The sequence below is a fragment of the Bos javanicus genome, chromosome 4 (genome assembly GCF_032452875.1).
Source record: "Bos javanicus breed banteng chromosome 4, ARS-OSU_banteng_1.0, whole genome shotgun sequence".
In the NCBI taxonomy this organism is placed as follows: domain Eukaryota; kingdom Metazoa; phylum Chordata; class Mammalia; order Artiodactyla; family Bovidae; genus Bos; species Bos javanicus.
In genome coordinates, this window is record NC_083871.1 from 55581419 (window position 1) to 55606767 (window position 25349).

Genomic DNA, 25349 nt, shown 5'->3' on the forward strand with positions numbered 1-25349 from the left:
AGTGAGAGTTTTACTTCTTTTCTAATCTGGATTCCTTTTATTTCTTTTTCTTGTCTGATTGCTGTGGCTAAAACTTCCAAAACTATGTTGAATAGTAGTGGTGAGAGTGGGCACCTTTGTCTTGTTCCTGACTTTAAGGGAAATGAGAGGTTACTTTAAGAGCTCAATGAATAGCTATAAGAATACACACTCTATAAAATGCACAGTTATACATTCCCAGCCAGAAAGCATTTGCTTTGACATGGTATTTAAAATCCAGATAAAATAGAATTAGGCTTGAGAATCTTTTCACTAAAGTGGAAAGTCCAGATATTCTGAACATGTGATACAACAGCCTAAGGACTTTTCTGTTTCACAAGAACATTCAGATTCTAATTTGAAATAACTGAAGCTCCATGATGTTTGTGCAAACCTAGAAAAACTGCATTTACTGGACTCTCTGTATATGCTGAATGAAGATCAATAGTGCAACTTGTTAAGAATGAATATATCATGTAGTTCTAACCATCATGGAGTGTCAAAATCAAGGTGGTGTCATAATCAGGTGTACCCATTTTTTATTCACTCTTCCACTCTGCTCAATGCCTTCTTCTATACTATGAGTGCCCAAGTGGTAAGTATATTTCATCAGAAGAAGTGATTTATGAAAGAAGTTTACTCAACTGGAGTAATTTTTCTATAATGTAGAGTGAGGTTGAAAATTCAACTGATACTACAATCTGGATATTAAAAAAAAAAAAAAACCCTTATAGATTATCTATATACTTCTACACAGGCCCTCACACACTATTTAGCAGGGAAAAATTAACTCAGCATCATTTACATTTGTCATAACTTAAGTAATAATTAAGCTAAGTAATTAGACTTCCTAGGATTAGCATATTTTCTTGGATGGTGATCTTCTTTCCTCAGTTCTTCCCCTAAGGTGGTATCTCAGAACATGAATAGAGGAATGTTTGCTTCATTAGATCTCTAAAGAGTGAATTATTGGGAATCTTTTTTCATGGCATCTTCTGATGTTTTGTGTGATGCTCAGACATGCTCTCTGAGCTCAAGATTTGTATGTCAAGGTGCTTACTTGACATTTTATATGTAATAAGCATCACAATCTGAAATGTCCAAAAGAGAACTCATGTTTTATTCCTTTGGGATGTTCCCCATTCATGTGAATGGTCCCATTATCACCTAGTTTCTCAAGACAAAACCCCAGGATTCATTTGCTTTCCTTTACCTCCCCCATCTAGTCTTTTCCATCCTACTGTTTTCCTCTTTTTCTTTGCATTGATTGCTGAGGAAGGCTTTGTTATCTTTTCTTTCTATTCTTTGGACCTCTGCATTCAGATGCTTATATCTTTCCTTTTCTCCTTTGCTTTTTGCTTCTCTTCTTTTCACCTGACCTGCCTCTGAGAAACCTATATGCAGGTCAGGAAGCAACAGTTAGAACTGGACATGGAACAACAGACTGGTTCCAAATAGGAAAAGGAGTACGTTAAGGCTGTATATTGTCACCCTGTTTATTTAACTTATATGCAGAGTACATCATGAGAAATGCTGGGCTAGAAGAAGCACAAGCTGGAATCAAGATTGCCGGGAGAAATATCAATAACCTCAGATATGCAGATGACACCACCCTTATGGCAGAAAGTGAAGAGGAACTCAAAAGCCTCTTGATGAAGTGAAAATGGAGAGTGAAAAAGTTGGCTTAAAGCTAAACATTCAGAAAACGAAGATCATGGCATCTGTTCCCATCACTTCATGGGAAATAGATGTGGAAACAGTGGAAACAGTGTCAGACTTTATTTTTGGGGCTCCAAAATCACTGCAGATGGTGACTGCAGCCATGAAGTTAAAAGACGCTTACTCCTTGGAAGAAAAGTTATGACCAACCTAGATAGCATATTCAAAAGCAGAGACATTACTTTGCCAACAGAGGTCCGTCTAGTCAAGGCTATGGTTTTTCCAGTGGTCATGTATGGATGGAAGAGTTGGACTGTGAAGAAAGCTGAGCACCGAAGAATTGATGCTTTTGAACTGTGGTGTTGGAGAAGACTCTTGAGAGTCCCTTGGACTGCAAAGAGATCCAACCAGTCCATTCTGAAAGAGATCAGCCCTGGGATTTCTTTGGAGGGAATGATGCTAAAGCTGAAACTCCAATACTTTGGCCACCTCATGCGAAGAGTTGACTCATTGGAAAAGACTCTGATGCTGGGAGGGATTGGGGGCAGGAGGAGAAGGGGACGACAGAGGATGAGATGGCTGGATGGCATCACTGACTCGATGGACATGGGTTTGGGTGTACTCCGGGAGTTGGCGATGGACAGGGAGGCCTGGCATGCTGCGATTCATGGGGTTGCAAAGAGTCGGACATAACCTATGACTGAACTGAACCGAACTGAACCTCCCCCATCTAATCATCAGAAGAGCCTACCAGCTCTGCTGAAAATGTAGCTAGGATCTATCCTTTTCTTTCCATCATCTTTACCATTATTCTGGCCCAACCCTCATTATGTCTTGACTAGACTCCTAAACTAACTTTTGTATCATTTCCACTTTTTTCTACTCTTGGAAGCAGACTGATATTGAAAATGTCAATGGCTATCATTCATATGGATTGAAATCTTTTTTAGTAACATCAAAACTGAAGTTAAACTGTTCTACAAGCCAGTATGATCCAGTTTCTGCTACATCTCCAATGTTATCACTCTCACTCTCAGCCACAATGATCTCTTTTCTGTTCCTTGAGAAAGACAAACTCTTATGTGCCTTTGAGCCTCTTCAATTCACCATTCTGTGTGCTTAGGCTGTTAGCAAGCCAAAATGTCACATTATCAAAGTGGCTTCTGATCATAGTGTCAAGAGTGGTAAGAACTCAGTTCTCTGCTTTCTATCACATTACCATTTTTAACTTGTACTATATATATCACAATTTGCAATTATATCATTAATTAATTAATGTGCTTATTTATTTTACTAGTTTTTTGTCTGTCTCCCCCTTTGTTATAAGCTCCATATGATGGGGACCTTATCTATTATAGTGCCGTCACTATTGTATCTTTCTCACTTAATATTTACTGAGCAGAATGGAAGAAGAATCATACTATATGTTGTAGTTTAAAATTTAGTCAGTTATGCTTAAATATTATTTTTAAATTACAAAATGCCTTCCATAGTTGGGATAATGTAGCTTTAGTCACTTAAAACATCTATTGCTACTACTACTATATTGTCTTTAAACATTCCATAATAAAAAACAACCATGCCAACAGATACTTCAAACAAAAGCATGGTGCTTTGACTGGGCAGACATGATAAGAATTACTGGAGTGTTGGTCATATCTCCAGCTCTCACTTAGGATTCTGCCAGGAGTATGTTAGGAGCTAGTGATGATGAATTCCTTGAAGCCCCAGTCATTCAGATAGTTGATATAAGCTACATTCACTTGGAAGAAATGTATTGCTTCTATACATAAATCAGTAACTTCTATGGAAAGTGCACTTTGTCTGTAACCATGCAGATTTAAATTTTATGCCCAAAGTGCTGATAAAACAGATAGTCCAGATATTCTTTGCATTTCCTTGGTGCTGGGCCATGAAGCATGATATTGCATGAGACCAGGTTCATCCAGAATTTTCACTTGTCCTGAGATCTGAAAAGACCTAATGAAATTTAATTTGATTTGCTGGGAGCCCTATTGGCTCAACCATATTGAATTCATCTAAAAGCTTATCTCTGAAAACCTAAAAGAGTTGCTTTGACATTAATTTTTTCATCTTGTTTTGTATCATTGTGAATATCATGAATATCTCCAGAAATTACTCAAAATTGCACCTGTAGTTGTTGAAGCTTTACATTAGACTCTTCAAACATGTGAACTTTCCTCAAATTTAAGCACAGAAAGAGAGTTCAAGAAAGTCTTCCTCACAGGAAGATTTCTTAGGAAATAAACTGAAGTTAAGCAATGGAGTGCTTGTCTTCTCTCTTATTAAAGATTCTCAGAATTAATTTTCAAAGACACTTCTCACCTTTACACCTTTTGCTGAACTTATTCAGGTCTGATTAATGTGTTAAATAACTCAAACCAGCTGATATTAGTGTGGAAACACATCCATTGGCCTTCGCTCCTACATTCATTGTGTGCTGTGTACTTTTGGTTAAGTTTTTTAACCTTTGTAAGCCTCTATTTTTCCCACTGTAAAAAAGGAATTCTAGCAATTGCTATGGTATATGATTTTCTAGAATTAACTGAAATAAAGCAAGTAAAAGCCTTAACTAGGGGCTTGGCACTGTGTGTCCAATATATGGTAACTACTATCATTAGCAATATCCATGGCTATCACCTTTAATTATTTAACTATTTGTGTCTAATATATATGTTTGGCTATAAATTTTTAATACATTTCTGCAGAAAGTTTGTTGTGTCTTCAATAGTTAAGTGACAAATTACTCCATTTTACTCAAATTTTTCCTATTTTTATTACTTATTTTGTGCTGCTGCTGCTGCTGCTAAGTCGCTTCAGTTGTGTCCGACTCTGTGCGATCCCATAGACGGCAGCCCACCAGGCTCCCCCGTCCCTGGGATTCTCCAGGCAAGAACACTGGAGTGGGTTGCCATTTCCTTCTCCAATGCAGGAAAGTGAAAAGTGAAAGGGAAGTCGCTCAGTCATGTCCGACTCTTAGCGACGTCATGGACTGCAGCCTACCAGGCTCCTCCATCCATGGGATTTTCCAGGCAAGAGTACTGGAGTGGGGTGCCATTGCTTATCTCTTAAATAGGTAAAATGTAAGGATATAGACATTATATGTTTTGACTGTTTTTTATGTTAAGCCTAATTTTTAAGATGACTCTCACCATGCTTCAACTGAGTACAGTTGTGTAACAGGGGCCATTCTTCCCTTTGGTTCAGGTTTCAGCCTTAAAAATACAAAATGCCTCTGCCTATAGTGAGAAGGAACTTAGGCCTTTTTTTTCCCCCCACCTAGGGGAGTATTAAAGAGTCTTCTTTCAACCCTATGTCCATCTCCTTACTAACTCCTAAGCAAAGGAGAGCCAGCAATGGAATTTGTTAGAGCCTATGACAGTCACTAGGCTTTCCAATTGAGAAGTGTTACTGCATCTTGTGTGGGTGCTTAGTCGCTCAGTCGTGTCAGACTCTTTGCAACCCCATGGACTGTAGCCCACCAGGCTCTTATGTCCATGGGGATTCTCTAAGCAAGAATACTAGATCGGGTTGCCATGCCCTCTTCCAGGGGATCTTCTCAACCCAGGGATCAATCGAACCAGGTCTCCCACATTGCAGGCAGATTCTTTACCATCTGTGCCACCAGGGAATCCCAACTAAGGACAAAAGCAACCATATGGAAGCCTTTCTTACCCTTTGTTTTGTTGTTTGCTAAGAAGATTTAGACCTTATTTTGTGCCGTTTATCTTACTTTTTAATCTCCCTGATGGGAAGCAGCCATAAACGTATTTCTGGTACAGAGAGGCAAGGTCACACACACACAGGCCCTCCCTGTTTCTGTCTCTTGCCTGTGGATGCGTGAAGTGGAAGTGAAGTCGCTCAGTCGTGTCCAACTCTTTGCGACCCCATGGACTGTAGCCTATCAGGCTCCTCCATCCATGGGATTTTCCAGGCAAGAGTGCTGGAGTAGATCACCATTTCCTTCTCCAGGGGATCTCCCCGACCCAGGAATCGAACCCTGGTCTCCCGCATTGCAGGCAGACGCATCACCGTCTGAGCCACCAGGGAAGCCCCATGGGTATCCCCAATTCCATAAGACTGATTCAGGAAGGGGATCTGGAGTCTGTTTCAAGATTCAAATGTTCTAAACGCAGTGGGTAGGGAGTGGGAAGCTTCTGTGTCTGACTTATCAGAGAAGCCTTGCTTTGAGAAAGTTGTAGCTTGCCTAGGAGTTAAGGCTTTAATTTGGCTATCACTTCTTATGTATAGCATGGCTTCAAAGGATACCCACAACAAGAGACAAGGTGAATGAAAGCTTTAAATTATCTGCAATCCATAACATTATGCTTTGTCTTCCAGAACAAGTCCAAGAATGTTTTCATACCTACAACAAAAAGAGTTATTAAAAAAAAAGACAGTCTATTTGCATTCACAGATTTTCATTGAATATTTTTATTTTTCACCATGTATTATTCTCCTTAAGTTCAACCTAGAAAGGTTTATCAGTACAAAAATTTATTTTAAAAAAGACTCCTAACAGTGAAATAAACACTAGTTCTAAATATAACCTTCATGCTCTGCACAAAAAGGCACCCATAATCCCCTCAAGAACCGAGCCATGAAATCTGACCACTGTTTAATGTCAGTGAGACTTGCAGGCTCTATTTATATAAATTGGCAGACACTTATATAGTTTCTACATTTCTAAATGCGATGGCATGCCTCACTTATGTGCTAAAACTTCACAATCTCAAGAGTAAAAAGAAAATCAATTTTACTTTCAAAATCAAATTTGAAGACCACAAGAAACTACAATAACAAAATAACAATAACCAAATAGTCTGACTTGTTCCCACAGCTGTTAGTGACATACTACTAAAAAAGCTAATTTTTAATATGAATTGCTGGAGAACAAATTACCACTTATATGAAATTCAACAGTAAAGTGCCTAAGAGCAAAGGCACAGGCTCTGGAGTGAAACAGAATTGGGTTTAAGTCCTTAGTTGGGTGAAGTCAAATGGGTTATACAATTATTATAGACCTAAATTTCTATAGACCTATAGGAAAGAGGTGAAAATTCTTTCCTTATAGGGTTATGAAAAGTATCAGTGAAAAAGTTGTCAAGCCCATAGAACAGTGCCTGACAGGAGAGCTAAAAAACAGTAGTGATCTGTTAGATTAAGTACCTGGTTAGAAGGTACTAATCAATAAATACACTCACAACAAAAAAATGAGACAATATAAGAAAATTTATTTCCATTTTAATATGTATTTCACAGCTGCCTACAATATATTTTAAAAATATTTTCATTTTTATAAAAGAAGACAGTAATAATTTAACTAGGTATTTATTAGAACATATAGGATAATAAAAGGAATTAACAATCTAATTTACTCCCCAAGTTCTGTGTCTTTTCTTCCTCTCCCTTTTTCTTCCTCTGATTTACCTTCTGCTGGATTAACCTTTCCAAAGAACAACTATCATCTTTCTAGTCTCTTGTTCAAAATTCTTCACAGATTCCCAATTGCCCACTGAATAAAGTCCAAACTTACCTTGCTTTTCAATACTCTCCACAAATTTGGTCCTAACTCATCCTTCAGACATTATCCCTTACCCTTTTCCTTTATAAATCTTATGCTTCAGCCAAACTGAACTAGATTTTAAACTCCTCAAAGTCAGAGGAGTATTTGTCTTCATTTATTTGTCTTTGCAACCTTATTGTCTACTACACTACAATGATCCGTGTCCTTCCCAGCCAATACCAATATGAGGAGTTTATAGGTTTGCTGATTTTGTCCTTGCCACTTTCAAAATTTGTATTGTCATCTGTCATCATTTTCAATGCTGTTTTAGTCTTCTGAAATGTTAATGATTCCCAAATAACTCTAATGCACACCATTTCAACAGCAACATCAAATAGCTAATAATAATAATAACACATTCCCAGAGAAAACATTCTGATATCACTCTGTTGATGCCTTCTTCATTTAAGACTTAACCCATGCCTTCCCTGAAAATACAGCTATCATAGACACTAAAATCTTTCGCTTAGCTTACTATGGCAGAATAGATGTTGAGATATTATTTTTTGAATAAAGGAATGAGTTAAAGGCCTCAATGAAGTACACAATATAGGCTTTCTATTTTTTTTCCACTCATCTGTAGTATATCACTATTACAAAGAAAAAATTTGTTCTAAAGGCCATAATATTTTCCACTTAGTATATTTTTAAAAAGTAATGGCTTCTTATAAGAAATGGTATGCCTATTATTGCCCTCTTTTTTTTTTTTCTTTAAAACATTGAGAGCTACAATTTTCTCTTATTTAAGTACTTACATTGTTAGTGTGTGTGTTAGTCACTCAGTTGTGTCCAACTCTTTGTGACCCCATGGACTGCAGGCCACCAGGCTCCTCTGTCCATGGAATTCTCCATGCAAAAATACTGGAGTGGGTTGTAAGTGGCAACTGATAAATATTACTTAGAATTGCATACATGTAGAGCACTTTGTTTGGAGAAGGCAATGGCACCCCACTCCAATACTCCTGCCTGGAAAATCCCATGGACGGAGGAGCCTGGAAGGCTGCAGTCCATGGGGTCACTGAGCGTCGGACACGACTGAGCAACTTTACTTTCACTTTTCACTTTCCTGCATTGGAGAAGGAAATGGCAACCCACTCCAGTGTTTTTGCCTGGAGAATCCCAGGGACGGGGAGCCCGGTGGGCTGCCGTCTATGGGGTCACACAGAGTCGGACACGACTGAAGTGACTTAGCAGCAGCAGCAGCAGCAGCAGCAGAGCACTTTGTTAGATACTATAACAAATGGTTAAAGCAATAGTTCTAAAAACGTATTCACACTTGCTACCTATGCTCCCTTAGTTCCTTTCTCTTCTTTACCCAATTGGACCTTGCTCCTAATCACCCTGTTAAAATCACTCTTGTCAAGGTCAATCACCTCCCACTCACAAAATCTAATCCTTGTATTTCTCTTCTTAGCTCAGCAGCATTGCCATAACATAAAAAGGGGTCTCTTGATTTCCCCTGTGCCCTCTACACACTTCTCCAGACATTTCCTCAATTCTTCTCCAGCTCAGTAACAAATCACTGCCCATTTATTCAAGCCCAAAACTTAGAACTAATCCTTTTTTTTTCTTCCTTCACTTCCTGCATTTAAGCCAACAGAACTAAGTTCTGTTAATGCTTCCTACAAAATGCATCCTATTTCCTCGCATCTCCACTGCAACCATATTAAAGATAGATTTACTTAAAACTATTGAACTACTACTACTACTACTGTGTTGTGTTCAGTCATGTCTGACTTTTTGCAAGCCCATGAACTGTAGCCCAGCAGGCTCCTCTGTCCATGGGATTTCCCAGGCAAAAATACTGGAGTGGGTTGCCATTTCCTTCTGCAGGGGATTTTTCTGACCCAGGGATGAAACCCTCATCTCTTGCATCTCCTGAATTGGCAGGTGGATTCTTTACCACTAGCACCACCTGAGAAGCCCACTACTACTACAATATCCCCCTAATTGGTCTCCTGCCTACATACGTATCTTGACCATCTATTATTCATTTAAAGGTAATCAGAACTTCTCACTTCCCTTCTTTTAAGTCTTCTACCAATTTTTTATTGGATGTAGAGTAGAACCCCAAATGTTTACCATGGCCTGTGTAGAAGGCCTTCATGAGGTTCCCTCCAATACCAGAAATCTCTCTTAGCTCTTCTCCTACTAACATGTTCCTTAAATAAACCAATCTCCTTCACAGTATAAATTTTTGTATCATTTCCATCTCTGTTTGGATATACCTTCCTCTGAGTGTGTACATTATTTAGGTTTCAGTTCAAACATCACCTTCTCAAAAAAGCTTCCCTTGTCATGCAATCTAGAGAGAATTCTTATTTCATTGGTTTCATAACATTTACTACAGCAATGAAATGAGTCATAATCTTGATCATTTATTTTCTTCCTTCTTTATGTGTTGTCTTCTTATTTGTCTAAATTAGATGTTATCTGAGATCCAGGAATTGTCCTCTTGTAAACTGGTCTAGACCAGTGGTTGACAAACTATTACTTCAAAGCCAACCCAACCCATCACCTTTTTTACAAACAAAGTTTAACTGAAACACAACAATACCCATTCATTTAAGAACTGTTTGTGGCTGCTTTCACACTATAAGGACAGAGTCAAGTAGTTACAACAGAGACTATAGGGCTCTCAAGTCAAAAATATTTACTATGTGACCATTTACAGAAAAAAATTTGCCATTCATATGCTAGACTTATGGGAAGCCAAGGTAATTGAATCTGTTTAGAAAAATAGCTATATAGTCAAGGAGGAAACACATTTTGAGCATAAATAGCAGTAGACTATCAAAGAAGCAGAGAAATCATCCAGAGACAGAATACATAGAATTTGATGACTTCCTGGGTATAAGGAATAAAGAAAGAAAATGAAATGACTCCAGGGTTTTAAGTCTTGGTACTTAGAGAATATTAGTACCATTGGTGAAAACTGGGGTATAAGGAGAAGGATGTGATTGGGAAAAGGACAACAAACATGATACTGGACATGCTAAGCTCAAAGTCCCAGTAATACATTGTTGCAGAAATGGCTAGTGGACAGTCAATGATCTAAAGCTCAGAAGAGTGACTGAAGATAGAAATTGTACCTGAGATCTAGACATGCCCCAGTAATAATAATATAAAAAATTGCATATGTAGATAAAGATTTAGGAAAAGAATTTTTTAAACAAAAAGGTATTCAAGGATAGAACTTTAAGAATACATGTATTTTAAGGACGAGAAAAGAAGAGCCAAGAGAAAAAATAGTCATCTAAGAAGAAAAATTATAATAGCTTCTAGAAGAAATAGTTTTTCAGTCTTAACTGCTGGAAAAAAATTCTTAAACGTAAAAGAAAAAGGAAAAAATGGAGAAAATTTTTTCATATTTATAACAAATTTGGTAGTGGTAAGCACCATGTTCCTTCTAGTTGCGGTTCTGTTATTCTTAATTTGCATCTTCCACTTTGTGAGCTGAAATTGCTGTTCCAGTTTCTGCCATCATGTCCCATTCCAGCTGGCAAAAAGGAGGAAGGGGGGTAGACATGATCCTTCCCTCTTTCTCTTTATGGACACTCCCCAGATGTTGCATACATCAATACTGCTCACATCTCACTAGCCAGAAAGCAGATATAAGATGCTGGAACTTATTATATCAATGACAATGTGCCCAAATAAAATATGTGGATTTACTCTCAACTTAAAAAGGAAAGACAATAGTGAGGATAGCTGGCAGCTCTGTCAAACACTGCCCCAACTAAAAAACAACAACAAAGCCATGGGATATGAGAAAAATAACAAAGAATACAAATGGCCATTAATAATAATCAAAGAAATGGAAATCATAACAATACACTAGACAATTCCACATCATTGACAATTAAACAATGCTAACACAGTATTTTCAGGTAAATAGGCCTCACCTCCTATCCCTAGACTTCAGTCTTATGCAGACCAAATCACTGTCACACATAGATTAGTACAATTGCCTCACAACATTCTCCTTATTTCTGTTATTGCCATTTCTAGTCAATCTTCCAAACTGCTCTCAAGAAAACCAAACCAAAACCATTTTGCTCTTTAAGAAAACCAAAATCTTAATAAGCTTATTTTTTCCCATTTTGAGAGAGTGCTAGTGCTCAGTGGTATCTGACTCTTTGGACTCCATGGAATGTAGCCTGCCAGGCTCCTCTGTCCATGGGATTTTCCAGGCAAGAATACTGGAGTCGGTTGCCATTTCTTTCTCCAGAGGATCTTCCAGACCCAGGAATCGAGCATGCATCTCTTGTGTCTTCTGCATTGGCAGGCAGATTTTTGAAGACTGCACCACCTGGGAAGCCCAGCTTTTTTCCAAAAGGGAAAAATAATCCAGGATTCTGACATGGTACAAGACCTGTGGATCTTGACCTTTATCCTACATACCAGCCATTAAGAACTGCTGACCATTCCCCTAATGCACCTGAATAATTCACACATCTTCTGATTCTGCTCACTTAGCCTGGAATGTTTTCCTGAGCCTCTCTGACAAATGCCTACTTATCTTTGAATTCAGCTCAAAAATAACTTCTATAGTTTCTGACCTCTCTTTTTACCACATATAGAATTGATTTCCTCAGATATGCCCCTTCTGCACCTTGTATATGTTTGTATTACTTTATCATGCATTTTTTTTTTTTTTTTGGTTTTGTCTACTTCACTTTTTAAGAAATTAACCTTTTTGAAACAGGATTGCACCATCTCTTTTTTAGATTGCCTTTAAGTATTTTAGTGCTTGCCACAAAATAACCCCTCGCTAAATGTTACTGGTAAGAACGAGGACTCATCTAATAACAATGTCTCCTTAGATCCTGGATTAGAATAAAAAGGATCAATCTTACCTGAGGGTTCATGGGAAATGTTATGACACATAAGATGGCCCCATGACTTGACACTTGAACACTGTCCTGGCCTAACCTTTTCATGGAAAAAGGAAAAACCAAAAACACAACACCTTTCCTTCTTTAGGTTTTTAGAGATCCATTATTATAGTGTCTTTCAGTCTATTCTCAAATTAAAACCCTTCCCTATTTTCATCTGAGGTAGCATATTCAAAAGAATTAAGAGAGGTTCCAGGTGTTTATATGCCAGGAATCTGGTCTTCTCTTTTGAGTTCAAAATAGACCATGCACAGACTCCTACATGATCCAGGCTATATATCAATTATAAAAAGAGCCTACATTAATTTTCCATTGATTACCTTTACTAATCTGTAGTCTTTAGGGGAGGTAACATGAGAAAGTTAAAATTGAATAAACAGTAATATTCTCAAACCTAAGGAGATATTTTTTAATAACAATTAAATTAAAATAGGAGAGCCATTGGGCAATAATCTGACTGGCCATATTTATTTCCTGAGGAGGTAATGTCAGATGTTTAGTAGAGAATCTGGGATGAGGAAGGTTTAGAAGCCCTCAGAATTATTCTGCAACTCTTAGTTTTCTCTAATTTTATTTGTGTATGCAACTTCCACATGATTGATATCAAGCCTTTGTTTCATTAGGCCTCTGGAACCCCATAACTTGTTAATGTTTCTCAATAGACTGAAGAATGATTAATGAATTTGTGTGGCAAGCCAGGGGGTAAGAAGGAAGGCATGTCAAGAACAAATGACTAAGATCTCCAGCAGTTTTTCCAACAAGCAAATTCAATTAAAGGAATTCTTTTATACTTTATTATCTCGTTGTTCATCTGTTCACTTCTTTAAAAGCAATATATTGCTTCTTCATGAAGTCATTAGTTTTTCCTAAATTAAAAAAATGTGTTTTTCTGTATATTTTGAGATCATAGTTTTCTTATGGGTGACCTGTAAGCATCACCTAAGATTATAAATGAACAAAAGATTATCCCTCAGAATAAAAGCATGATATGAACATTTGTTTTTATGTTTGTCAATATTTGTTCTGGCCTAAGGCATCACTTCATGGGAAATAGATGGGGAAACAGTGGAAACAGTGTCAGACTTTATTTTTGGGGGCTCCAAAATCACTGCAGATGGTGATTACAGCCACGAAATTAAAAGATGCTTACTCCTTGTAAGGAAAGTTATGACCAACCTAGATAGTATATTGAAAAGCTGAGAGATTACTTCGCCAACAAAGGTCCATCTAGTCAAGGCTATGGTTTTTCCAGTGGTCATGTATGGATGTGAGAATTGGACCGTGAAGAAAGCTGAGACCGAAGAATTGATGCTTTTGAACTGTGGAGTCGGAGAAGACTCTTGAGAGTCCCTTGGACTGCAAGGAGATCCAACCAGTCCATTCTGAAGGAGATCAGTCCTGGGTGTTCATTGGAAGGACTGATGTTGAAGCTGAAACTCCAATACTTTGGCCACCTCATGCAAAGAGTTGACTAATTGGAAAAGACTCTGATGCTGGGAGGGATTGGAGGCAGGAGGAGAAGGGGACAACAGAGGATGAGATGGCTGGATGGCATCACTGACTTGAAGGACATGAGTTTGAGTGAACTCTGGGAGTTGGTGATTGACAGGGCACCTGGGGTGCTGTGATTCATGGGGTCTCAAGGAGTCAGACATGACTGAGCGACTGAGCTGAACTGAACTGAACTGAAGGCATTTCAAGTGTCTAGTCAGAGACCATTTCTATTCTCTTGTTCTTTGTTTCTTCCTTTAAATATTACCCAACTACAGTTGAAAGAGAAGCATCTTTCTTCTCCAGTTGCAAAATTATATAAGGTAAGTCGGGAGCTCCTGGAGGGCAAGTTCTTTACTTTGTGGCAAGCACTGATTTAAGACTGAAAACAAAAGAGAGAAAGGTGTAATAGGGTGTAGAGGAGGAGAGAGAGAGGGTAGGAAAAAGAGGATAGGCACACAGATCCTGAAACATGCAAATCCATGGTTCCAGTCATTCCCAGTGGCTATTTCACTCTAGCCTTCTTTATAGTTTTATAACTTGAATGAATATTTCACTTGAACTCCCTTCCATATGAAACTGCTTTGAATTTGGTTTCCACTCCTTGCAGTTGAGATAGCACTAACAAGTGCTATTCAAATTTTAATTATAATAATAAAATTAAAAATTTTTGTTTTATTCTCAGGAATAATTCAATCGATAAATGCAAAAATATTAATTCAGAAATGAACAAGAATGCCCTTGATTTTGTGAATTCAGAATATGCCAGCTTACCTCTGTCTACTGCTGAAGAGAATGATTATAGAGGAAACAAATCAGGGGTTGGGGCTGGGAGGACTACCTTGCCTCCACAATGTTGAAAGCTGCTGAAAGTGTTAACATTTCTCATGTCCTTACTTAAAATGCAAAGCTTGCAAAATGTCTAACTCCTGTTATTCTGCTTTCTTATAGGATCTGGCACACAACTATACATACAGAAACTGTGGGGAGGATATTCATGCTTTTGTCTAATTAATGCACAGCTTTACTGGACTTCTGTCCAATCCCTGACAATGCCAACAATGATAAGGGACCATTACAGTCTAATGAGCTTGGAAAAATCGGAAGCCCAAGTCGCCTGTAGAATGTTAAAGCTAATCTACTTGTGTGGAGGAGAAAATGTCTTAAGACATTAATTCTATTCATTAAAAATGTCTTTGTGAATTAGTAAAGAAATGTTCTTATCACTTGATAGCTCTATTATGTAAGTGTATTTTTCATTTTTTTTAGGCTGCAAGCTGTGTTGACTAAACGCAGCAGGAAGGAACAAATAAATTAATTCTTCTTTTCATCAAAAAGCAAAACTGAGTGTGCCTAAATCAAGCTTTTTGTCTTAGTAAGAGGTTCCTGAAGGATGTGCTATGTTTGATATTAGCAACTTGATGTAAAACTTAAGTGTATACATTTTTGTGCAATGTAAACATAGGTTAGTTACTGATGTTCATGCTGGGTAGTATTAATTTATATTTCATTAATACTTAAGCCATTACTCATAACTGGAAAATTATATAGAGGATATGGAATAAATGGGCTTCCCAGGTGGCTCAGGAGTAAAGAATCTGCCTGCTAATTCAGGAGACACAAGAGATGTGGGTTCAATCCCTGGGTCAAGAAGATCCCTTGGAGAAGGGATGGAAATGAACTCCAGTATTCTGGACCAGTGGACCAAGGAGTCTGGCAGGATACAGTCCACAGGGCTGCAAAGAGTCAGACATGACTGAGCTACTGAGCACACAGTAATTCCCTAATTATTCTTCCTTATCCTTGACACTGTAACTTGTATTGTTGTATTCTCTATCTCTACCCCCGTAGAGAAAAGGCTTTAATGAAAGACTTCTTGTAAAATACTTTTCTATAGAATGGACTCATGCAATAAGTACGATAGCGTGCTACTATGAGGTACTCAGTAGTAAGTCTTCTCGAATAGATCAGTACCACTACTGCACAGTACCACTACTATGCTGAATACTGTTACAAAGAAACCCCTGTTTACTTCCAGAAAATGAATTACATTTAAGTTGAAGAAAAAGGCTTTCTTGAAAATGACTTCAAGTAAGACATTGTAAATTCACCATGACTTCTGCATCCTTCTGAGAGATTTTCCTCAGAAATTGACATGCAGCAAATCATCAGCGTCTATGTATAGCTCCCATTACTATACAAATTAGCAATTTTTTTCATCAGTAAAAACTCAATAAAACACATCTTGGATATTTGTTAAAAGTTTTTTTTTTTTTTTTTCTTTCTGAATCATTTCCCCTGAGCCAGTTTCTATTGATAGAATCTATCTACTCACATTAATGACAGGAAGAAATGATTAAGTTGTCACTAGTGATTGGATGATCCATGAAATAAAGGACACTAAGTGAGGCAGATGAAACCCAGGCTATCCTCCCCATGTCTGCTAGAATAGAATTAAGAAATAATCTCCGAAATATTACCACTTCTCATTTCTCAAATTTATGTGGATGAAAATGATAATAACCCATAATTCATATTTTGCAGGATATTTAAGAGACATTTTTTTACCCCTAATAACATCCCCTGGGGAACAGCCTACTATACTTTTAGGATGTGCCTGAGATAAGGATAAATCTATGTAATTGTAATTAGGGTAAGATCTTAGTAACTGGTAAATGTTACTATGTCTAACTGTAAAATGGGAATTGTTAGTGGATAAAAAGGAAAGAGCTATTTTGCACCCAATTCATTCATTTAACACATATTTAGTGAGGACCTTCCATAAATCAGAAGTTGTTCAAGTAATTGAGAAAATAAAAATGATTAAAATATAATCATTCTCCTCAAAGTAATCCCACTCTAGATAAAGATGAATTTGAAAATTGATGCTTAACATATACCACTATTAGGCTATGAAAGCGAAAAGAAGATCATAGGAAAAGGTTAGCAAATGTGAGCAAAGAGGGCTAAGAAAAGCTTTCAGGAGAATGTCATGCTTGATCTGAACCTTGAGCTATCTAGGAGACTAAGTGTAAAGGAGTCTCCTGAAACTACAGCAAAGTATGGCCGCTGATATGGACATAATTCCAGGAAAGATCAGAAACAGCAAACTCAAACACTGGTGGGATGTGGCCTGTAGAGTAGTTTACCTGGAGAGAAGGGTAAGAAACAAGGACTATTGTCTAAGGCAAAGCTAGAGAGAGGGTTGCTAGGGCCATAAAAGTCCTCAAATGTTTCCAGGAGAAATTTGAATTCTATTCTAAAGATCTGTAAGAGGACACTAAAAATGTTCAAACACAGCTAGATTTATATTTTGGAAAGATACTTAATACTCTGGCATTAAGAGTGGAGCAAGATTGCAGGCAGAAAACCAGTTAGCAAGAGAAAGAGAAGGAAGGAAAGATGCCCTTTCATCTCTGTTAGAAAACTGGAAAGATAGCTGTGCTTCTGCCTGGAAATGAAACACAAAGAATTTTCTTCCTTTGAAAGGTGAATAGTGAAGGAAAGGCCAAGTTCAATTTGGATGTTCTAGTTTCAAAGTCATGTACAACACAGAAATAGGGAACAGGAGCTCAGAAAAAATATCAATTAGAAATAGATTTGGAGAAGGAAATGGCAACCCACTCCAGTGTTCTTGCCTGGAGAATCCCAGGGACGGGGGAGCCTGGTGGGCTGCCGTCTGTGGGATCGCACAGAGTCGGACACGACTGAAGTGACTTAGCAGCAGCAGTAGCAGCAGAAATAGATTTTGGGCATCATGATGCTATGGGTATAAGTTTCCTTGGTCCTTATAACCTCCCCCTTAAGAGGACAATGCTGCACTGGATTCTCTGTTATAGGTTTGCCCACCTTTGGTGATCATATGGGTCTTTTGATATATTCATTAAGGAAATTTTTAAAAGAAATGATATTCCCAAGTCTTTTCCCACACTGAGTGGATCAGAATCTTCAAAGAAAGGCCTAGAGACCTGTTTGTCTTATTTTGTTTTAAAAAAAAAAATACTTTTAGACAATTCTTATCAGCATGGAATTGTGGAATCTGCTGGTCTAATAGCAACATTTGTTAAGCATTTATTATGTGTTAGGAACTCTAAGCTTTATGCTCATACAGTTTCTATATCTTACAACAACATAATAAAATAGATATCTTATCCCCAATTCCAACATGATGAAACTAACATTCATGGTCTTGTTCAAGGTCTCAAAACTAATGAGTGGAAATAGCATCTCCTACTGATTCCAGTTTCTGCACTCTTTACTTTAAAATATATCTTGCCCTACATTGTGTTGAAGGATGCCTAGCATGACACTTAAAATGTATTTTCTTAGTAAATTACCTATTATATTACAGAGAAAATTATAGAGAAAAATGAAAAAGTGTCAATAAAATTATCTTTGATGTTGAAGTTCCCAAATGTATCTTTTTTCCCATTGCTCTGCTAAGCAGCAACTTTACTCTCAAGTGCTGAGCTTCACACCTTTTATTTTCTCCACTACTTTCCTCTTTTCCTCCTCATCTATTTCCTCTTTGTTCTCTTGACAAAAGCTAGAAACAAATATCCACTGAATTCTGGTCTACTTTAAGCCAAGATGATTGAACAATTGGGATAATAAGAAGATCCTTTACCAAAATGGAGATGAAAAGAGAGAAACAGTACTGAATCTAATATAAATAGAATAGAAAACACAAAATATCTCATTAAGATATATTTCAATGTTAGACAAATTTTTGTCCCACTAGTCTTCTGTTCAGCAAGTGCAAACACATTTTCTTCACTACAGGTGTTCTAGTAACATTTAGACTCTTCTGAAAATTAATAATCCTAAGGCCTTCATTCAAAATCATGTGCCATTTAGGTTACTGTGGTCCTAACTATTGCAAAGATTAAGTCATGTTTTTAGCTTGCTCTTCTTCCTGAGGTTTATAATATAGCAAGCATTTCTGAGTATGACCATCTATCAACCAATACCTACTGAATGCCCACAGAATGTAGCATTATAAAGAGTGCCAGAGTGGTATGTTAAAAAAAACTACAGATAATATCTGACAGGTTTCAAAATAGACAAGATAGAACACATACAAGCAGCATTCTGGAAGCATAGAGAAGGTTCAAGAAGCCGGTAGAGATAAAGCTAAATAAGCATTTTTAGGTTCACAGATAGACAAAATGTCAGACAAGTGGCATCATAAACAGGCAACACCCAAGGCCAAGCAAGGAGTTCTATGCAACAAACTATAAAGCCCATTAGTGGAATATCTTGCATTGCAAGACAATAAGGAAGTACTGAAATAATAATGAAAATGGCAAAAGATCACAAAAGTCAACCTGAACATGTTCCCACCAGTTAAATCTGCAACAATCTGAACATCTGAATAATGACCATAACAAGTTATAGCCCATAACTAAAATAAGAATACATGAATACATATTGTTATCTGCCAATCAAAAAATCAATTAACCAATAAGAAAGAAATGTTCTTTCTTACAGAAGAACATTTAATAGCCATTAAATATAGAAGGAATGACAGAATTAGATAATCATCATTTGGCAACTACCAGCAAAATAACTGAGTCAAGGAAAACTCATCAATGGATGAGCTAAAACCAGAGGGTGAAAGTTTAATGAGGAATAAGATTTTTATATAGCCTCAAAGTGTCCCACCACAAGATACTTTTGTTTGTCATTTTCATTAATATATTTTTTAACTGAAGTATAGTTATCAGTATTGTATCAGATGTACAGAAATACAGTATTTCAGATGTACAATGTAATAATTCTGACCTTTTTATAGATTATATTCCATAACAAAGTTATTATAAAATATTGACAATATTCCCTGTGTTGTGTATTACATCCTTGTAACTTATTTATTTTATACCTAGTAGTTTATATCTTTTAATTAATTTCTTTCATCTATTTTGCCCTTTCCCCCACCCCTTTCCCTTCTGGCAAGCACTGGTTTGTTCTCTGTATTTTTTTTTTTTATGTTTCTGTTTTGTTATATTTGTTCACTTGTTTTATCTTTTCACTCCACATATAAGTGAAAACATATGGTATTTCTTTTCACTGTCTGACTTATTTCACTAAGCTTAATGCCTTACAGGTCCATGAATATTGTTTCAAATGGCAAAATTTCATTCTTTTTATGAATTTGCAAGTTCCATTGCGAGTATGTGTGTATATATACTCATACTCATATATATATATACACACATACTCATATATATATATATATATATAGAGAGAGAGAGAGAGAGAGAGCACATTTTTATCATTCATCTGGTGACGAACACTTATATTGCTTCTATATCTTGGCTATTATAAATAACGCTGCTGTGAACACTTGGATGCACATATATTTTTGAAAAGTGCTTTCATTTCTTTGGATAAATACACAGGAATGGATTGTTGTATCATATGTTAGTTCTGTCATTGTCCCACTCAAGATGGCTTCTTCCAACAACACAAGAGATGACTAGACACATGGACATCAAAGACAGTCAACACCAAAATCAGATTGATTATACTCTTTGCAGCTGAAGATGGAGAAGCTCTATAAAGTCAGCAAAAAAAAAAAAAAGAAAAGAAAAGACCAGAAGTTGACTGTGGCTCAGATCATTAATTCCTTATTGCAAAATTCAGAATTCAATTGAAGAAAGTAGGGAAAACCACTAGACCATTCAGATATGACCTAAATCAAATCCCTTACAATTACAGTGGAAGTGACCAATAGATTCAAGGGATTAGATCTGAGAGACAGAGTGCCTGAAGAACTATGGATGGGGGATCATAACACTGTATAGGAGGTGGTGACCCAAACAATCCCCAAGAAAAAGAAATGCAAAAAAGGCAAAATGCTTGTCTGAGGAGGGCTTACAAGTAACCGAGAAAAGAAGAGAAGTGGAAGGCAAAGGAGAAAAGGAAAGATATACCTGTCTGAATGGAGAGTTCCAAAGAACAGCAAGGAGAGATAAGAAAGCCTTCTTAAGTGATCAATGCAAAGAAATAGAGGAAAATAATAGAATGGAAGAGATCTCTTCAAGAAAATCAGCGATACCAAGGGAACATTTCATGCAAAGATGGGCTCGATAAAGGACAGAAATGGTATGGACGTAACAGAAGCAGAAGATATTAAGAAGAGGTGGTAGTTTGATAGGGATTGCATTGAATCTATAAATTGCTTTGGGTAGTATACTCATTTTCACTATATTGATTCTTCCAATCCATGAACATGGTATATTTCTCCATCTATTAGTGTCCTCTTTGATTTCTTTCACCAGTGTTTTATAGTTTTCTATATATAGGTCTTTGGTTTCTTTAGGTAGATATATTCCTAAGTATTTTATTTTTTCCGTTGCAATGGTGAATGGAATTGTTTCCTTAATTTCTCTTTCAGTTTTCTCATTATTAGTGTATAGGAATGCAAGGGATTTCTGTGTGTTGATTTTATATCCTGCAACTTTACTATAATCATTGATTAGTTCTAGTAATTTTCTGGTGGAGTCTTTAGGGTTTTCTATGTAAAGGATCATGTCATCTGCAAACAGTGAGAGTTTTACTTCTTCTTTTCCAATTTGGATTCCTGTTATTTCTTTTTCTGCTCTGATTGCTGTGGCCAAAACTTCCAAAACTATGTTGAATAGTAGTGGTGAAAGTGGGCACCCTTGTCTTGTTCCTGACTTTAGAGGAAATGCTTTCAATTTTTCACCATTGAGGATAATGTTTGCTGTGGGTTTGTCATATATAGCTTTTATTATGTTGAGGTATGTTCCTTCTATTCCTGCTTTCTGGAGAGTTCTTATCATAAATGGATGTTGAATTTTGTCAAAGGCTTTCTCTGCATCTATTGAGCACAGCAGGATCCTCTATGACCCACCTCCCAGAATATTGGAAATAAAAGCAAAAATAAACAAATGGGACCTAATTAAACTTAAAAGCTTCTGCACAACAAAGGAAACTATAAGCAAGGTGAAAAGGCAGCCTTCATAATGGGAGAAAATAATAGCAAATGAAGCAACTGACAAACAACTAATCTCAAAAATATACAAGCAACTACTACAGCTCAACTCCAGAAAAATAAATGACCCAATCAAAAAATGGGCCAAAGAACTAAATAGACATTTCTCCAAAGAAGACATACAGATGGCTAACAAACACATGAAAAGATGCTCAACATCACTCATTATCAGAGAAATGCAAATCAAAACCACTATGAGGTACCATTTCACGCCAGTCAGAATGGCTGCAATCCATAAGTCTACAAGCAATAAATGCTGGAGAGGGTGTGGAGAGAAGGGAATTCTCTTGCACTGTTGGTGGGAATGCAAACTAGTACAGCCACTATGGAGAACAGTGTGGAGATTCCTTAAAAAACTGGAAATAGAACTGCCTTATGATCCAGCAATCCCACTGCTGGGCATACACACTGAGGAAACCAGAAGGGAAAGAGATACGTGTACCCCAGTGTTCATCGCAGCACTGTTTATAATAGCCAGGACATGGAAGCAACCTAGATGCCCATCAGCAGATGAATGGATAAGAAAGCTGTGGTACATATACACAATGGAGTATTACTCAGCCATTAAAAAGAATACATTTGAATCAGTTCTAATGAGGTGGATGAAACTGGAACCTATTATACAGAGTGAAGTAAGCCAGAAAGAAAAACACCAATACAGTATACTAACGCATATATATGGAATTTAGAAAGATGGAAACAATAACCCTGTGTACGAGACAGCAAAAGAGACACTGATGTATAGATCAGTCTTATGGACTCTGTGGGAGAGGGAAAGGGTGGGGAGATTTGGGAAAATAGCATTGAAACATGTATAATATCAGGTATGAAACGAGTCACCAGTCCAGGTTCGATGCACGGTACTGGATGCTTGGGGCTGGTGCACTGGGACGACCCAGAGGGAGGGGAGGGGAGGGAGGAGGGTGGAGGGTTCAGGATGGGGAACGCGGGTATACCTGTGGTGGATTCATTTCGATATTTGGCAAAACTAATACAATTATGTAAAGTTTAAAAATAAAATAAAATTAAAAAAAAATAAAATAAAATAGTATCCTTGAGCAAAGTTGTAAGGTGGGTGAAAAAAAAAAAAAAACGAAGAGGTGGCAAGAATACACAGAAGAAATGTACAAAAAAGATCTTCACAACCATGATAATCACGATGGTGTGATCACTCACCTAGAGCCAGACATCCTGGAATGTGAAGTCAAGTGGGCCTAAGGAAGCATCACTATAAACAAAGCTAGTGGAAGTGATAGAACTCCAGTTGAACTATTTCAAATCCTGAAAGATGATGCTGTGAAAGTGCTACACTCAATATGCCAGCAAATTTGGAAAACTCAGCAGTGGCCACAAGGCTGGAAAAGGTCAGTTTTCATTCTAATCCCAAAGAAAGGCAATGCCAAAGAATGTTCAAACTACGGCAAAATTGCACTCATTTAACACTCTAGCAAAGCAATGCTCAAAATTCTCCAAGCTAGGCTTCAACAGCACGTGAACTGAAAACTTCCAGATGTTCAAGCTGGATTTAGAAAAGGCAAAGGAACCAGACATCAAATTGCCAACATCCACTGGATCATCGAAAAAGCAAAACAATTCCAGAAAAATATCCACTTCTGCTACATTGACTATGCCAAAACCTTTGTGTGGATCACAACAAACCGTGGAAAATTCTTAAAGAGATGGGAATACCAGACCACCTGACCTTCCTTCTGAGAAATCTGTATGTAGATCAAGAAGCAACAGTTAAAATTGGACATGGAACAGACTGAGTAAATCAAGGCTATATATCATCACCTTGCTTGTTTAACTTATATGCAGAATACATCATGCAAAATGCCAGGCTGGATGAAGCACAAGCTGGAATTAATACTGCAGGAAGAAATATAAATAACCTCAGATATGCAGATGACACCACCCTTTTGGCAAAAAGCAAAGAGGAACTAAAGAGCATCTTGATGAAGGTGAAAGAGGAGAGTAAAAAAGCTGGCTTAAAATTCAACATTCAAAAAACTAAGATCATGGCATCTGATTCTATCACTTCATGGTAAATAGATGGGGAAACAATGGAAAGAATGACAGAATTTATTTTCTTGGGCTCCAAAACCATTGCAGATGGTGACTGCATCCATGAAATTAAAAGATACTTGCTCCTTTGAGGAAAAGCCATGATAAACCTAGACAGCTTATTAAAAAGCAGAGACATTACTTTGCCAACAAAGGTCCATATACTCAAAGCTGTGGTTTTTCCAGTAGTCTTGTATGGATGTGAGAGTTGGACTATAAAGAAAGTTGAGTGCTGAAGAAGTGATGCTTTTGAACTGTGGTGTTTGAGAGACTCTTGAGAGTCCCTTGGACTGCAAGGAGATCCAACCAGTCCATCCTAAAGGACATTAGTCCTGGGTGTTCATTGGAAGGACTGATGTTGAAGCTGAAACTCCAATACTTTGGCCACCTCATGCGAAAAGCTGACTCATTTGAAAAGACCCTGATGCTGGGAAAGATTGAGGGCAGGAGGAGAACGGGGTGACAGAGGATGAGATGGTTGGATGGCATCATCGACTCAATGGACATGGGTTTAGGTGTACTCTGGGAGTTGGTGATGGACAGGGAGGCCTGGTGTGTGGCAGTTCATGGGGTCGTAAAGAGTCAGACACGACTGAGAGACTGAACTGAACTGAAAAAATCATTATTTGTAAAATCAACATCTGCTGGATGAGGGAAAAAGCAAGAGAGCTCCACAAAAACATCTATTTCTGCTTTATTGACTATGCCAAAGCCTTTGACTGTGTGGATCACAATCAACTGTGGAAAATTCTGAAAGAGATGGGAATACCAGACCACCTGACCTGCCTCTTGAGAAATTTGTATGCAAGTCAGGAAGCAACAGTTAGAACTGGACATGGAACAACAGACTGGTTCCAAATAGGAAAAGCAGTACGTCAAGGCTGTATATTGTCACCCTGTTTATTTAACTTATATGCAGAGTACATCATGAGAAACGCTGGACTGGAAGAAACACAAGCTGGAATCAAGATTGCCAGGAGAAATATCAATAACCTCAGATATGCAGATGACACCACCCTTATGGCAGAAAGTGAAGAGGAACTCAAAAGCCTCTTGATGAAAGTGAAAGTGAAAAAGTTGGCTTAAAGCTCAACATTCAGAAAACGAGGATCATGGCATTCGGTCCCATCACTTCATGGGAAATAGATGGAGAAACAGTGGAAACAGTGTCAGACTTTATTTTTCTGAGCTCCAAAATCACTGCAGATGGTGACTGAAGCCGTGAAATTAAAAGACGTTTACTCCTTGGAAGGAAAGTTATGACCAACCTAGATAGCATATTCAAAAGCAGAGACATTATTTTGCCAACAAAGGTCCGTCTAGTCAAGGCTATGGTTTTTCCAGTGGTCATGTATGGATGTGAGAGTTCGACTGTGAAGAAGGCTGAGTGCCGAAGAATTGATGCTTTTGAACTATGGTATTGGAGAAGATTCTTGAGAGTCCCTTGGACTGCAAGGAGATCCAACCAGTCCATTCTGAAAGAGATCAGCCCTGGGATTTCTTTGGAAGGAATGATGCTAAAGCTGAAACTCCAGTACTTTGGCCACCTCATGTGAAGAGTTGACTCATTGGAAAAGACTCTGATGCTGGGAGGGATTGGGGGCAAGAGGAG

The 25349-nt window shown here is 37.6% G+C and overlaps 1 long non-coding RNA gene across 1 annotated transcript in view; it reads right to left on the bottom strand.

Moving 5' to 3' along the window:
* Positions 1–5978: 5978 nt before the first annotated feature.
* The window catches only part of LOC133246101 (uncharacterized), a 264084-nt gene continuing 244713 nt past the window's right edge, over positions 5979–25349 (bottom strand). Inside the window, exon 3 of the long non-coding RNA XR_009735902.1 lies at positions 5979–6064. This is a non-coding gene — a long non-coding RNA (uncharacterized LOC133246101). The remainder of the gene's footprint in view (positions 6065–25349) is intronic.